Genomic DNA, 16,311 nt, shown 5'->3' with positions numbered 1-16,311 from the left:
ACGAGCCTAACATCTTCACCTTAACATCATTAAAATTCTATGGAAGAAAATAGCATGCTAGGTGTTGTAAGAAGCTCACACAAGTTAAATCCCTGTGTAGAAGAAATGCTAGAAAATGTACCAGTCAGTATGTTAAAAACTCCTTGCTAGACATAAAACTTGCCAAAGGGAGTGTTAATTTGGCTTAAACATCACAGAAATAAGCAGATTTTTTAGTGGTTTTAGACCCTAGATTCTCAAATCGTGGTACGCGAGAGCCCTTTTGTGTAGGGCTGCTTGATTATGGGAAAAATGATAATCACTATTGACTGAAATTGAGATCTTAATTATTTAACAAGATTAGAGAAAGAGAAATGGGTGGCTGCAGTCAGCGTGACATTTGAAGTGTTGTCTGTGGTAATACAGACAGGTTTCTTTCCACCCAGGTCCCACAATTGTTTGTCTCAGTCCAGCAGCTATGTCCTGCCTGGTGTGATCTGGAAAAAATGAGTCTGGAGACATTTAGTTTCCACGTTGAAATCCGAGTCATTTTCGGCTCTATGGTGCGGCTTGACCACAGGTCCATGGCAGTGGCGAAACATTGGACTGTAGCTACGTCCTTCACCATCAACACCATCACCACATCCATCATACAGGGCAGGGGGGGACACTTGAACTAAAATGGTGATGAGATGCTGTTTGTCCAAGGTGTTGATGAGCTTCTTAAATCCCGGATTGTTCAGTGTTAACTGAGCACTGGTCTTTGGCGAGAAAAATAAGTTATATTTGTTTGTAACGTTTGTTGTCTCTCTTTGTCTCAGGGAGCTGCTGAATTATTTAGTCGCAACTCACAAAAATTGAATATTTTTCTATTCTTTTGTGTCGCGTCACAAGCAAGCCCCCGTGTGCACGCCTATGTGAACGAGCGCAACGTTTCACATGCACGAATGTCACCTGTCGCTTGGCTGGAGGAGGGCAGCGATTTTTGCCTCATCGAGCAAGTTCAATAGAAAATGATGGAGAAGGAGCGACGTCGCCTCCATGTGTACAGCCCATAATTCGAGTGGTGTTTGCAACTTCAGTTGAATAAAACCAAAGCGGTCAGGGCTGTGGGAGGAGTCTGCAGCAGAGTGCTGCAATGCCAGTGGGGCTCGATTTGCAACTGAAAACAGCACAAGAGTAAACTGAGAATGAGCAAATAATCGATCATCTCATTTTTATGATCGTTGAAAACCCAAATCGTAACTGTGAGAGCCCTGCTCTTGTGTTACGTGGAGGAAAGTCATAAATATTTTTTTTTAATAAAATTATTTTAAAAATATATAATATTATCAAAATAGTAGAATTAAAATACATACAACACATTAAACAAATAAACATTGTCTTCCTTTTATTTTTGTTTCAGTATCAGCCTGCTACGTTATCCGGTTCATGCTCTTAGTGCATAGTTGAGACATGATTGGTTATGAGTTGAATTGTGTGTGAAAAGTAGAGCTGCAACTAATGACTATTCTGATGGTCGATTAGTCACCGACTATTAAAAGAACTAGTCGACCAATCGGATTATATATCTCATAATTATTAAATGGATCTTATTTCACTTTCAGCTTTAAAATCTTGCATGGGGTTGTTATGTAAGTCCAACGTGCCTCCTCTTTAAATGTTCGAGCATTGCAGACGTACTTCTGTGGTACACAAGGTTCACTTTACAAATCTCACATGTATTTAATTTATTTTGTAAGTTTAACATGAAGTTATTTCAGAATTTTGATGTCTTGTGCCGCCGTTTTACTCCCTGGTCGGCCACCATATGTTTCCTTTGGGCATGTGCATTGAGCAACTCTCAGCAGAGATAGGGAAGAAGACAATGTCTCACTCTGTAGTTTTTTTTGTTTTTTCTTTTTGTTTTTTTTGCCGACAATAGTCGACGGGTAAATTCGTTGTCGACTATTTTTATTGTCGACTATTGTCAATAACTTCGACTAATCTTTGCAGCCCTAGTGAAAAGATAAACAGAGGTAAAATGTAGAGAGGGAAGATGAGTGTTTCAAGAACACTGCAATCATGGTTTCAAACTGGGACTATGACAAAGAGGACTGCCGTTCAGGAGGAGAATATTTCAAGTGGCTGCCTTGAAAATGAAGAGGAGGACGACAGTGAACCGATCACAAGTGCTAGCTAATGTTAGCAGATAACGTTAAAAAGACACTGACTACGCATCAAAAGAAGTCAGTATTATTCCCTCCAACTGGATGAGACGACCGGTGTAGCAGATTTGGCTAATTTGCTTGTGTACGTCAGATTTGAGTGTGATGGTGCAGCTCGCCTTCCTTTTGTGACAACATATCTGTATGAGAAAATTCTTCTCTTCACGTGCCGTCATTAAGACAAAATACAGAAGCAGGATGGATGCTGAGCCAGAATTTTACTCTATAATTAAGGCAATATTACAACAGAGATTTCATTACAGTTATATTTTCAAGATATGACTATTTGAATAAAAATATGTGAATCTCTCAGTTGTCTATCTTAGCGAGGAACAATTTGTCCCAGCATCTTGTTTCAATTTCAGATAAATGATAAAGAAAGAATGTGATTTTTCTATGCAGTCATTGCACACTTGTGCCTCTCAGGTCTGGCATAGTGGGAAAAGCTAAAAGTAGCTTCTTCCAGTTCGTTTATCTACATAGTGCATCATTAGTGTCAAAATAAACAAGTTGATTAGAAGCTGAATACACAAAAAATACCTTTGTATAAATGCAGTAATTTTGACATTGGGATTGGTCAGGGAAGTTAAAATCCAACCTCAGGGAGAAAGGCTGCTCTGTTTTAATGGAGCAAAGTCTTAACTCAGAGCAAATCCTTTTAAGCACATATGCAACAATTAACATCATCTGAACAGACTGTGACCTTTAAGTCTCTTTGGTTAAAAAAACTCCATGTTGATTTTCATCTTTGTCGCTTCGGCGTTACAGTCGATGCCGCTATGCACTTGTCATAAACTATTCAGCAGCTCATGCATTAAATCTGACCAGCAGACAATCTGATGTTGCCAAGACTGACCAGTCGATCACCTGTCATGGCCAATCAAGCTGAAAACTAGACAATTCTGGTTGTATGCTGAGCGATCAGAACAGCTCAAGTTGAAGATGGACATGGTTTACACACAAATGTCAAGCAAAGACACAGCATCATGGGTCAGTGCAGTCATCACCAGCTGTCAAAATGCATATGATCACAGCTCGCTAGACTATTGTACGGATGCAGGTTGATTTACCAGACCGGCAGCAAAACGCACAATTTTGTCACTGATCTAAATCGCTGTTTCACTTTAACATCATATTGGCAGTGCTGAATTTAAGACAATTCTTCAATTCAAGTAGTGTTACAGCATGAAGTTATCACTACTGTTCAGCCTTTGCAAAAGATGCAGAGTCCAATATGAGCACGAATGCATCAAGTTCAGCAGGCAACCAGGCCGCAAAAAAACAACACACTGCACAGGAAACATTAAAATGTGTGGTTCTGAGCTGCTCAGGATGCTCTACATGACTCCCTGTCGGCCTGCATCACTAGGAGGAACATTCAGCGGTGTAAAAGGTAAACATATCTAGATGCACACATACTTACCCAAAATCTCCTGCCAGAATTAGGGTACCCCACAAGATGACATATTCGAGTGCAAAAAAAAAAAAAAAAGAAAAAGAAACATACACACATACACCATCTTCACCCAACCTATTTACAGACACAGGGTTGTAGATATCAAAGAGTTGCTCAGTCTTTGGGGAATTCCTCCTTTCTCATCTTTTAAGGGGAAATAGATGAAAACGAATCTCGTTTTCCTTGCACCTCCCCTGTGTATGTGAGTGTGTATGTGTGTGTGTGTATGCGTGTGCGTGTGTCTCCTCTGCTGTGTTAATGTGCTAAAATGTAAATTGGTCCTTTTTGACAATGTGTGTGAGGCTCTTTTTTATGCACAGAGGAAGTCATGGCTTTTGCTGACAGATTGTGGATATGCCTTTATTAATAAACCCACACTGAAACCACTTCTGTCGGTCTGTTAGTCTGATCTCCTGCAGTTTCTTTCAGCACCACACCACTTATCTCCTCTATTAATACATGCAAAACACATTCGCTGTGCTTTAAAATTGCATTCAGGGAGATGTACTTTCATTAAATCATGTATTTTGAGCCTTTTCATCTCAAAAATGTATCATTCAGAGGGCCTTCACTACAAAAACCTTCTTATTCCTCTTCCTTCATGCAATGCATCATATGGAGGTAGAACTTTGGCTCCACCCTCTCCAGGAATTATCCAGTGATTTAAGGCTGCTTGTTGTGAACAGAAATTGGCAAATGTAAGCAATATGGTAATGGATTTTCATGACTGATGGAGCACAGTACAAACACACACTGGGCTCTGCGACCAACTCGACCCTGCAGATACAAATACATGCTAGTTCTATTTATTTTCATGGGGTCTTACTTATTTAATTTTATGCTTCAGCAGTGAATGAATGAATAAATAAATAGTCTACAGGCCCAATAAAGTGGTGGACAGGAGGTCTGGAAAAGAAGGTCAATGTAAAAATGCTCATTTTAAACCGAGAAGCTCTAAAACCATAAGCCCATCATCAGTGAGCGACAGTATATGGTGTTGCTGGCCAGGTAAAAATGTCCACTCAACATGATTTAGATCCTACACAGCCCCTCTGGACCCCCATCAGCAGGGCCTAAAGAGAGTGATGGATTTGCTACATCTGTGGAGTGGAGGAGAGGAAAATAGGAGGACTTTGGTGCACAAAGACAGAGCCAGAGTCTGCCAGAGTAGAAGACTGAGACTTAATGAGGGATGCAATCATCAATTATTCAAAACACTTAATCATGATGTCGCACAGCGCTGTTGCACAAACACATGCGCAGGCAGGCAGGCAGGCAAGCAGGCAAGCAGGCAAACAAGCAAGAAGCCATACAACAGGTTGGTTGTTTGTAAAGGAAAGCAGACTGTTGAAAAGGATGCAGTATGATCTGCACCTGCAGCAGGGGCAGAGTGCAAAGCAAGGGAGATGGGCGCACATAAGCAAGACCTGTCCAAGTGGCCAATTGTAAGGTGACCAAAAAGATATCCAGGAAGGAACTACTTGTCTAGATGCATACTTGGATGCAGAATGGATCTGTCAAGTTATCAAAGTAAAGCCCTGGCAGCAGTTTTACTGAAAAGGAGCAGCAGCCAAGACGGTGTGTGTTCATAATATCCACATGGCAAGACAGGAGTCCGTAGAGCTTCAGCTCGTCCAGGAGCTGCACCTGTACAGCGACCGCCCCCAGTTTTACTTCAGTCTGAGTATGAAGTAATCTGACAGCCTGGAAATTCACAGGGACACTCACAAAAATGATATATAACTTAAGATAACCATTACTGTATATAAAATGTCTGAGGCTGGTGACCTGTTGAGATCTGCCAGATTCCCTTTGATTGGACAAGTCAGTGTGTTGACAACACAACGCATACACATGCCTGTATGCATCGTGTATGAAAGCCTCTTCACTTTGGTGTGCCAAATCAATCTGCCAGAATTAAGCAGAATTAGAAACTCGTTTTCTTGGCACAAGGTAGCTTGTGAGTACAAAACAGTCTGTGCGAGCGAAAGTAGGAGTGAGGATTTCATCTGAGCAGGGTCTGGGATTACTGTTAACCTCCTGTACCATTCACATACACGAGTCTGCTTTAAAATCCATCTAAAACCTAAATGTTTTCTGAAAAAGTAAAAGTATTAAATATATATATATATATATATAAAAAATCATTAAATCATTTTTTTCTTTTACCATCAATCCAGCATAGACTCACAAGAAAATGTGAAACATGTACATTTGCCCACAAGTCAAAAAAAGTCCTAATAAACATGCAGAAATAGTGAGAAGACTGACAGCCTGCTGTTCTGTATAAGGAAGCCTTCAAGTGAAGTGATCCCAACCTGTAACCATGTACTTCCTTCATATTTAAGCTCTTCTTAGATGATGATATTAAACTAGAACAATAAACAGAAACTGGCAGCAGCTGCTTGATTGTGCAGGCTGAAGTTTCACAGAACAGCGCTGTAGCTGCTAATGCTGCTAATGCTGCTAACTTTCAGGACCAGCAGGACTCTAATTTCACATGCTTCCAGCTACATTTTTAGTAAAGCAATGAAATGTATCCGAGACACCTGCTTTTAACATAAATACCTGTTAGCAGTGTCAGAAGACTGGGAGGCTTCTGATAAAGTTCATGCAGCGGTATCTGTAGACATCTGTTCCAGCTGAGCAGCTGTTTCTAGCAGCTGGACAAACTTCAGTTTAAAGAACAAGGTCCCATTTGCTCAGCTTTCTTGATATACCCCACACAGTATATAACAGATTAATCTATTAGTTCTGCAGTATGCTGTGAGGATATAATAGAAATCTTAGTTTCTAAATTTATTAAAAGAAAATTCACAGATTACCTGTGAAGACTGTAGCTCATCATATAAATTATAAATGGCTTAGTAATCGTTAGATGTTTCCAACAAATGCAGTTTTATCTAATTTATGTCTTCCAGTGAAACTTTGAGGTTGTGCAGCTGTTAAATGAGTTTTGTTTTCTGTCTTTTTATTTAATGGACAGTTCAAAGACAAGACTGACACTGAAATTGGGTAAAGAGGGCATGGCATGCCCCGGTTGGACTCCAGCTGTGGACGTTGTGCCAATTTTGGAAGCTTTGTTCAAATTTTCCAGCAGGTGGTGGGCTCAATTCAACTAAACAGAATAGTGTCTTATCAAATAAACCAGATATCAGCCATAACATTAAATTAAATACTATACATGGCATCATAAAATTCATTATCTGCCATTGCTTTAAGTGGTTCTGTGATGCCAAGCCTTCAGCTTAGGTTTGAGTGAATTCCTACAGAAATAAAACACCTGTAATAAAGATCATTCTGTCAAAAAGATGCTAAAATTTTGTTTATGCACTTATTACTGAACGCAGTAAAAAAAAAAAAAATTAAATCAAGAGTCTCTGTAAAGCCTCCAGCTGATCCCCAATTCTGCAGCGAGACTTCTGACCTGGGCTGGGAATCTTCAGGAACCTCACAATTTAATTTCATTATGATTCCAATCATAATTGAGAATAAAAAGATTATAAAATGATTATTGATGCATCTTTTTTCCTGTGTGACAACCTGACTACTTTCAGAGGGGAAATGTGTAACATTGCTTCTCATGTTTGTCATAACAAAGCACAAAGAAGAAAACTGGCTCTTCTATTAGTTAATGATGGACATCTTCTGTTTCCACCACATTAGAGTGAAACATGGAGCTGCATCAGATCTCAGTGGTCTTGTGTTGACCACATTTCTATCAGAACATCGAACGCCTTCTTCCACGTCTAACCGTGAGCCATTTTTTCTGGCCAAAGAAGCCTATCATCTGTAGAGCATATGTTTTGGTTGTATTTACCCACAATAAATATTCTGTTTCTTCACAGCTGAACAGCGTTTTACCCTGGAAACCTTCAAGTTGCCGTTTGGCATTTTTATGTTTTCAGATTAAAACATGTCCAAATTAGTGACATGCTAAAGTAGCACAGGCAGCTCATTTCCTATCACACTTGTCAGGCGTACAGTAACCTCGGTGTCTGAACTAGAAACTGAGTAAAAAACTAAATCATATATAATTATTTTTTATATAAAAGTTCTAATGGAAGAATTTCTTGAGCTGATTCTGCATCAAAATATTTTCTTTGGCTTAAATCTGCGTAATATTTATAATTTGCAAACACCGGATCACAAAAGCTCCTCCGTGGATCGGTGAGGTGGATTGGGGAATTCAACCCAGTATACCCATCCATCAATCACGTCGATATATACCGATATTGGATCGGATTGGTCTCACCTCTAACAAACAAAAAAAAAATGGTCTTTTTGAGCATATTAAACCACCCATAGAAACCAAAGTACTTCCACACACTAGCTTTTAATGTAGAGGGTGCCGGTCAGATTTCATGATCAGGCATCTTCTCTGTTATGTGGACACCACCGACTGACTGGGAGCTGCACTTCCACAAGTTCAAGTTCCACCTTTTGCATTCCTCAACATTGTGTTATTTACAGTTAAAGAATTTATTTTTTAACATGTGTACATCAGTTCAGAAATGTCCCTGCATGGTCTGACAATAACCTCCACGGCAGATCGTGTTCTCTCACATTAGCCTCTTGTCACTCACTCTGTAACATCTAAAACGAGATTCTACAATGAAGGTGGAAATTCAGCCTGACTTCACAGCTGAAGGTAGCTGTCAGATACTGTTTACATTATGTTGTCATTATCATTATATGTTTACACCGATGCAGTGATGTAATGGGTAGGTTACCTGTCACACATGCAGAGTTCATGAATACATGATTCGGCTGATTTTACAGTTGCTGAGATTTACATCTTGTTTAATAAGCCTGTATTGTATGAAATTAACACTGAAGGGTCAAAACAGATTTATTATACAGAAAACAAAATTTTACCGTATCTCGTATTTCAGCACATGGGGGTATCACCCTGGCAGTCCTTCAGTGTTTGTATTGGTGTCGCTGGAAACCCCTCAAGGCTGAGCACATGGGGTAAACACTAGAGACCCTATAGTACCATATTTTCCCAACAGAGAACTTCACTCACAGCAGGTTTGTAAAATAGAAGGTTTGTAAAATAGAAGGTAGCGCCTCCAGGTATCAAGCAATATTATTTTATTTTGCTGCTATAGGCTCAGGCTGCTGCAAGGGACCAACTGGAATGCAATGAGTACTTTCTCACTTTCTTTCCTCAGGCATTAAATATAACTAAAACAGTCACGTTTTGTCCAAGCTCTCTCTTCTCTGTGCTCTCTTTATTTTTGCATCTCTAATTCCAGAGCAGCACGTTTTTGATCTGCAGTCACTAATCGCAGCATGTTAACAGTAATGATTTGGTTTATATGTCCCTTTTGGCATGTGGTTCTTGTTTGGAGCAGCACATGCATATTTAAATTATATTAAGCAGGAAATAAAAGACAAGCTATAAAGAAGGAATATAACTTGATGGAAACAGGGAAAAGAATGGAGAGCCTAAAAGAAGCTGAGGATGCTTCAGGCCTACAACTGAAACAGTGTCAGACTAAAACCTCCAAACTTGCAAGCTGCTGGCAAGCCCTACCTGAACAGCTTACTAATGTTAACTTGAACTAAGAGAGCAGGCTGGCTACAAACTCTGTGTGTGCTGCAGGGGGGGAGGAAGAGATCCTCTGTCACTGTGCCCAGCAGAGGGAATATCTATATTCAGTCTGCCCCCTCAACCCTTGGGACAGACTCCCAGGGTGTACAAGTACATTTTACACCCCGTCCTCCCTCACGGTGTCTCCTGCCACTAGTGTCCATCAGTCAGTCGCAGCTCCTGCATCCTGCATGTGCGTCTAATCATCCTCACGCAGTCACAGTCGCTTGCCCTTCCTGATAAAACACAGACAACCAAGCAAAATCAATCTTTGCTGAGTGTCCATGTTTAATAAGACCCTGTTGTTTCTTATGGACTCTGACATGATCAGTGTCCACATCACCTTACAAGGGAGCAACTACAGCTCTGACGTCTGGTCGAGTGGGCTGTATCAAGCTAAGTTAACAACCACTAACACCTCTGATGTCATCCTCAGAGAACCAGTTGCCACGGGTTTGTTGTGCTCAAGACCCAATTTGCATATAGCTTCGAATTTTTTTAATTCCAAACTCTTTGAACTTCAGACAAACAGCCAAACACACACACACACTCACACAAAACATTGTGATGTGCATAAATCTTGTGCTGCGTTAGAAGTCAGCAAAACTTCCTGGAGGTGAAACTTTCTGCCAGCTCTTGAAATAAACCCTTTTAGCACCCCACGGTCTGCTGGCCTGCCGGTCTGTCAGAACTCTCACAGCGAGTGGAAAGGCTATTGGCGTTCACATCCCTGTGGGGCTCTGAGTCAATACAAACCCCTTAAAACCGAGAAAATGCTGTGTATGGTTTTGTGCATGTGCGTGACTTGAAGCAAGTGGTAAAGAAGGGAGGGTAGGTGTTAAAATTCAGAAGTCATTTTTTTCCCTCTTTGACGAGTCATCTACGTGATGTCACTCCATTTCTGTCCATTTCTGTGTATGTGTGTGTGTGTGTGTGGTGAAGGTAATCATGGTGTGGTTAAGCAGAGTCCCACCCCATCAGGGTCATCGTCTCAGCGCCATCCATCATAGTGTAGCTGCTAATGATACGGATATGTACAGCAGCACAGAGGGCCTGGAAACCATGGAGAGGTGTGTAAAAGGCAAAAAAAGGGGAGGGGAGGAAAAGAAAGATGGAGAAAAAAAAAGAGAATGGTGAAGGAGACAGCTGCAATTAAGATACAAGGAACAGCAGTAATATATGTTCGGTTTCATAAAGATCACTGTCATGACAGGAACGCTAACTTGAATTTGCATTTGTATTGGAGAAAGAAGGGCGAGATGGGGGTGAGAGGCAGAAAGAGAGGGCTGGAAGAGAGGAGGCAACCAGCATGAAGAGGAAAGGAAATGTGCTGTCACAGGCTGAGGAGTGGAAGAGTATCTGTGTGACTGGAATGGGCAATCTGATTCTCCCTTTGCTGTCCCTTTTTCCCAAACACACACACAACTCTACTAACGGCCAAACACACACACACACACAGGAAAACTGAACCCTGTTGCATCTTAAAGAGGAGTTAGTCACTTTTTAAAAACAAAAACACTAAGAAACTCAACACTAAGAAATAAGACTCTGCAGTCAGCATGGATCAAATTAAAGAGAAAAAGCAAAGAGGACTATTCAGTATTCATATTTTAAGCTTTTTTTCTCTCTAGTTACATCCTAAAATACTACCAGCTCTAAAATGATCATTTTTATCTCACTGCTATCTGGTGGTTTAACATGAAAGAAAATCTAATTCACATTCAGTTCTTGCAACAGCACTTACTGAACAAGACGGAAAAAGAAAAAAAAGTGTCAGTGTGGGAGTGTTTAAAGGAAAATATATTCACTCATAGATCCTTTTAGCTTTTTGGAATAAAATATCCAAGATAAAATCAACACATTTTTTACAATACAGTAAATATTAAGAATTTGGAGGCTTTTTTAACTGAACTCATCATGTTTTGGTTGCAGATAAGCCTCGGTTTGTTTACCTTTGCCCACACAGAAAGCTAATATTCCACTCTAATATTTAAAACATAAACCCCAAATAAATGCTCAAGTATAAAGTAGCATTAAAATGGAGAAGAACATTCTTTTCTGGACAATCTTAAGCTTATAGATTAGCTGAAATCGCTCTAGTGGGATAAAAAGATGGAGCTCATTTCTCTTCTTTCTCATCTTGTATCTTCATCTCATATCTTCACTTCTTAGAGTGAGATGAAGACCAGCTGGGATTTTAAATTAGCCAATCAGACGTCGCCACCAGCTAAAAAGGAACTCTGAATAATATGCTAATAGATAGATTATAAAATTTATAGCTGGGAGCACCTCCCTAACTACACGCGCACACACACACACACACATTCACACTAAAACCTTTTATTTTATGATTACAGAGGACAAAATGACAATGGTAGATCTCAGTAGCAGAGAGGGCTGATGAAAGTTGCAGAGGCTTAATAAAGAACTTGCTATAATCAGGATGACTTGTAGCGTGGTGGAGAAATACAAAAAGACTAACTATGATTTATTTGATTTTGTTTATTTGAGTTTCATGTACATTATTGTGCTCAGTCCACATGGGCTTACAAGACACTACATAATCTATATTTAAACAATCCAAAGGTGGCAATAGTAGGAAAAATCTTATGTATCTGTTAACTTGTACAACAAAAAAGTCAAAGTACACGCAAGATATAAAAACGATAACAGAAAATGATATACCTATACAGGGTACAATGTTTTCTGTCCATGCTTTTTCAATAAACCTGGTTAAAACATAAATCTCCTCCTTCAAGAACCAACTCAGCATATTATACTGAGACATCCAAAATAAATCAGAACAAGGATAAACAAGGATTTGCTATACAATGGGCATTGAAACATTCATCTTCAACAACATCAAGATCACACAGAGCACATATACGCTGCTCTTCAGGTGTACCCTTATACCTGCCCACTCCAGTCGCCAAGGGCAACGTACTAGATCTTAATTGTGCACACAATGACCTCTGACCTCTCCCTTCGTTTAGTACTAGTGTGGTTCTGTAAAATAATCTTCTTTTATTTGAACATAACTTCTAAGCTTGAATATGTATAAAGACTGAATACAGAGAAAGTACAGTGTGCTATAAACCCGAGGGAGGAGAACATTGGTGAGGAAGTCCCTTCATTCCTTCCTCCTCTTCCCCATCCTCCATTGTTGCCTCAGCCCTACTCCCATCGGAGTGTGACACAAACAGGTGCAGCAATCTCCTTTCCATGAAAAATATTATTCCTCCCTTTCCTTTGTCTGTCCCCTCTGTGTTTCTCCCTCTCTGTCTGAATACTCATCTTTCTTCATTGCTCTGCCTGCCTCTCTCCCAGGGCGTCCCATCTGTACAGTAACAGGTGTGCTGTGTATATGACTGATGTGTTTGTTACCTGTAGCACTGCCTGCAGCCACATCGTGCATGGAGAATAGCTGCCTCTACCTATCTGCCTCCTGACCTTGCTACCACTCTACTCTTTTTTTCCTCCCCCTCTTGACTACCTCAGATGGCAGCAGAAAGAGCAGAAGAGCAGGAGATTAGCTGTGTAAAAGAGATCGGGAGGCAGCAGCAAGCTGTTGTGCATTTGAATATATGATTGAATGAGCCTTTACAAGTCGTGCTGTTAGTGTTGTTTTCAGTTTAGGTAATTTGTCTGCAAGTGCATGCTTATATGAGCTCTATATGTGTGTGTATGAGTGGCCCACTGGCCCATCCTATTAGTCTCACAGGTGAGTGATTAAATCCTCTGCAACACCTGGAAGAGTTCCACCTATCCAACATCCCTTCAATTTCTACTGTGAATATCTACAACTACACACATAAACACCCCTGAACCTACCATCACACTTAAACAGATGCTGCACTTCGGGGCACTTTTTTTTTTTACCGGGGTCTGTGGCATATCTGCCACTTTTAGAGCTTTAATTGGATTGAAATAAAAAGGAAACGCTTGTCATGACACCCCCCACTTTACCAGCTGTGTCACAGCTCTCTTTGCATGATTGTTCCAGATTCTAGAAGAATACCTCATACAATAGAGGCTGTAGAAGTCAGGTGAGTTGGATGAACAGGTTGGAATAGATGACAGATAATAAATTAGCTGACATCTATGATAACAAAAAATGTTTAATGGAACATATGTGCATCTATTATGTGTTTGTGTAAACAGACTCCAGTAGAGAACAGGGCAGCAGCATGAGGTTACAGATGTCTGTATCGCAGGGTCTGTATTGGCTTCAGAATCATTACACCCCTGATTGTTGTGATGCCTCTACTTAGAGATACTGTAAATGTGTCACCTGTGGCTCAGATGATGGTTAACAGGGTCTGTGTTTTAACCTTCGGTCCCACTTGCCTACATGTCAAAGAGTCATCTAGTAGCTCTCAGTGCTTATATTTGTTGCGTTTTAGCTCTGTGTGTGTCGAGGGGGTACAAGAGAGGCAAATTATAGAAGGCTTTGTTCAATGTACAGTAAATTAAGTCCTTTATGATAGTTTAAAAAAGAGCTGCAAGGCTTAAGTAACATCCTCTCTGGTAAGCCAGATCAAATGGTACCTGAGTATCCACAAAAAGAGTTCGAAGTGTTTTAATTTTTCCAGCAGGCTGCATTGCTGATGTAATTTAGGTTCAGTTTGAAGTGGAAGCTTTAATTAATGCCCATGGTGCGCAACTGGATGCTCACACCATTCTCACTAGAGGGATCTCTAATAAATGTTCTCATCAGTTTTATAATTTATTAGCTTCCTATTTCGTATAGTCCAATTGTGCCCTACAGGCTCCACTCTTAATTTGCTCAAATGTTGTATGTAAACTGTTTTGCTGTCTTGATAGAAAGCAGATGGCTTAGATTCAATTTGCTAAAGATTTTAGATTGGCAGGCTGTCGCTCTAGGGTCTTGTTTCCTCCCATTTTTTCCATCATAGCAAAAGGAAAACAAATCAATCAGCACAGAACAGTCTGGCATAAAAACAGCATCCTTACTACCTAAAATTGGCTCATACTTTGTACTTTTTGGCCCATTGGCCCTCTGTCACTATAACTTAATGTGACTCATTCTATTCACGTCATCTTGGAAAACTTTTACAGAAGTGCTATAACTTTTAAGTAAACCAAGTAAGATCACTGCTATGGCTTCTAAGTGAAATTGGGTTTAAATATTAGAAAAAATGCCACCACATTTCTGAGTACATATCCATAACCTTCCAATACACACAGTATTGCAAAGAATGGGAGAAAGAGGCTGTAAGGGGCGAAAAGAGAAGTCCATGGGTGAAATACATGTAGGTTCAGAGGAATAGAAATTAGTTGATAATGTCAGTCTTACATTCAAACCTCCAACTAAAGGTACCCAAGCATGTAATCAATTATACACCTATAGTCACAGCAGGAGGCAGCATGTTGTGCAGAAAAGCATGGAGGAGGAAACAGCACAACCCACTCTCTTATTTAATAAAGCATACAAGCAGCAGGAGGCCAGGCTTATGGCCAGGTGTACCGCTCTGCTGTGGTATTATTACTGCATTTGGGTCCCTGAGGGCTGAGATGTGAAGGATAACACCGGTGCAGGTAATAAATTGGAGAGGTCAGACCACTCTTGTGGAGAGGTTCACATTTAGGGAAAGCCACCTGACAGACAATGTGTGCTTCAAATACTCTCTTCAGCACACATTTCCATTCATCCCTCTGGCCTCTGTTTATCAGACAGGGGATCATTAAATTGTTCTCTCAGGAGAGCTCTGGTTCAAGGCAGCATGAGGGGGGATCACAGCAAGAACTCACTCCGGGGCTGATTTACAGTTAAGGCCAAGGTAAGAGTCTGTTTTCTCTGGACAACTCCGGAATCTCCAGAGAGGATGAAGAGAGAAAGGTGAGACGGCAAACCCAATTTCCAACTTTAAAAACTATTCGGCACTCACACAAACACGAGGCCACACACACATGCCAGGTTGCAGGTGAGGACTAGGTTAGGTGAGCTGGACCGAACACATAAGTTAATAACACTGCAGAATCTGCTGAGGCACAGCAGGCAATCACAACCATTTCTCACCTCACTTCTCCATCATCTCTCACTTCCTGCTGCTCTTTCTTTCCCACCCCTGGTCATACACACCTTCCCCAGTTTCTTTCAGACATCTCTAATCCTTTCTTCCTCTCTAGCTTTAGTTTCCTATTCCGTTGCTACTTACCTCACATAAGAGACAAAAAGAAGGGAAGATAAATGAAGAACTGTCTCTTTTCACTTTAAGGGTTCGGTTTTGTCTGTGGGACAAAAGTCTGGGGCAGTTTTAAACTTGCAAATGTGCTGAGAAAACAATCATGTACGACATTTAAAATCAAACACGATCATAAATGCATTCAGTCAAGTCATCTAAGATGTATTATCAACTTCTAAATGTACCTCGGCCAAATATGTCTGCCTTCTCTAGCCATGGCGATTAAGAGTGTGAAAGCATCAAATCAGTTCACACTCATTTAATCTTGTCATTTTCATTAATTCAGCTTTAGGCACACAGACACACACATTCATGCAGTGCATGCCAGGCTCAGTCTCACAGCTGAATGGGTGGTCTTTTAACACTCTTGTCCCCTCCCTTCCCAAAAAAATACTAATCATACTCATCATCCGTCAGACTGCTATGGATTGAGAGGAGTTGTTATCTGGAACATATCCAGCTAATTGAATGCTGCCTATCTTAATGCTCTTACAGAAAATGAGTGGGAGGGCCTGAGTGTGTGTGGGTGTGTGTGTAAAAGAGGGAGCATGAGAAAGATGGAAAGAGGGGTCATGGCCTGGGGGGGTAAGAAAGCCATCAAACGCACTATCACAATGAAGAAAATAATTTACCCTTCAGTGGTATGAGTGGGTGTGATTGTGTGTGTGCGTGCAGACGCTCACAGTTCCAGCTGAATAAGTCGGTCTGGTAGATGCTCAGTGGAACTCAATCAAGGAGCACAAATGACCTGAGAGCAGGTGATTGAATCTTCCATTCATCCTTAAAAAAGGGTTGGCGACTGAGGAACAAACTGCACACACACACACACACACACACACACACACACACACACACACACCCCAT

At 40.6% G+C, this 16,311-nt stretch overlaps 1 protein-coding gene across 13 annotated transcripts in view; it reads right to left on the bottom strand.

The window, feature by feature from the left end:
• Positions 1 to 16,311, bottom strand: part of dab1a (DAB adaptor protein 1a) — a 92,413-nt gene that overhangs the window by 62,243 nt on the left and 13,859 nt on the right. The gene's annotated exons all lie outside the window — the stretch shown is intronic.

This window comes from Melanotaenia boesemani, chromosome 14, assembly GCF_017639745.1.
Source record: "Melanotaenia boesemani isolate fMelBoe1 chromosome 14, fMelBoe1.pri, whole genome shotgun sequence".
Lineage (NCBI taxonomy): Eukaryota > Metazoa > Chordata > Actinopteri > Atheriniformes > Melanotaeniidae > Melanotaenia > Melanotaenia boesemani.
The sequence above is the reverse complement of the archived record's forward strand: the minus strand, read 5'-3'. Positions and strand labels throughout refer to the sequence as shown.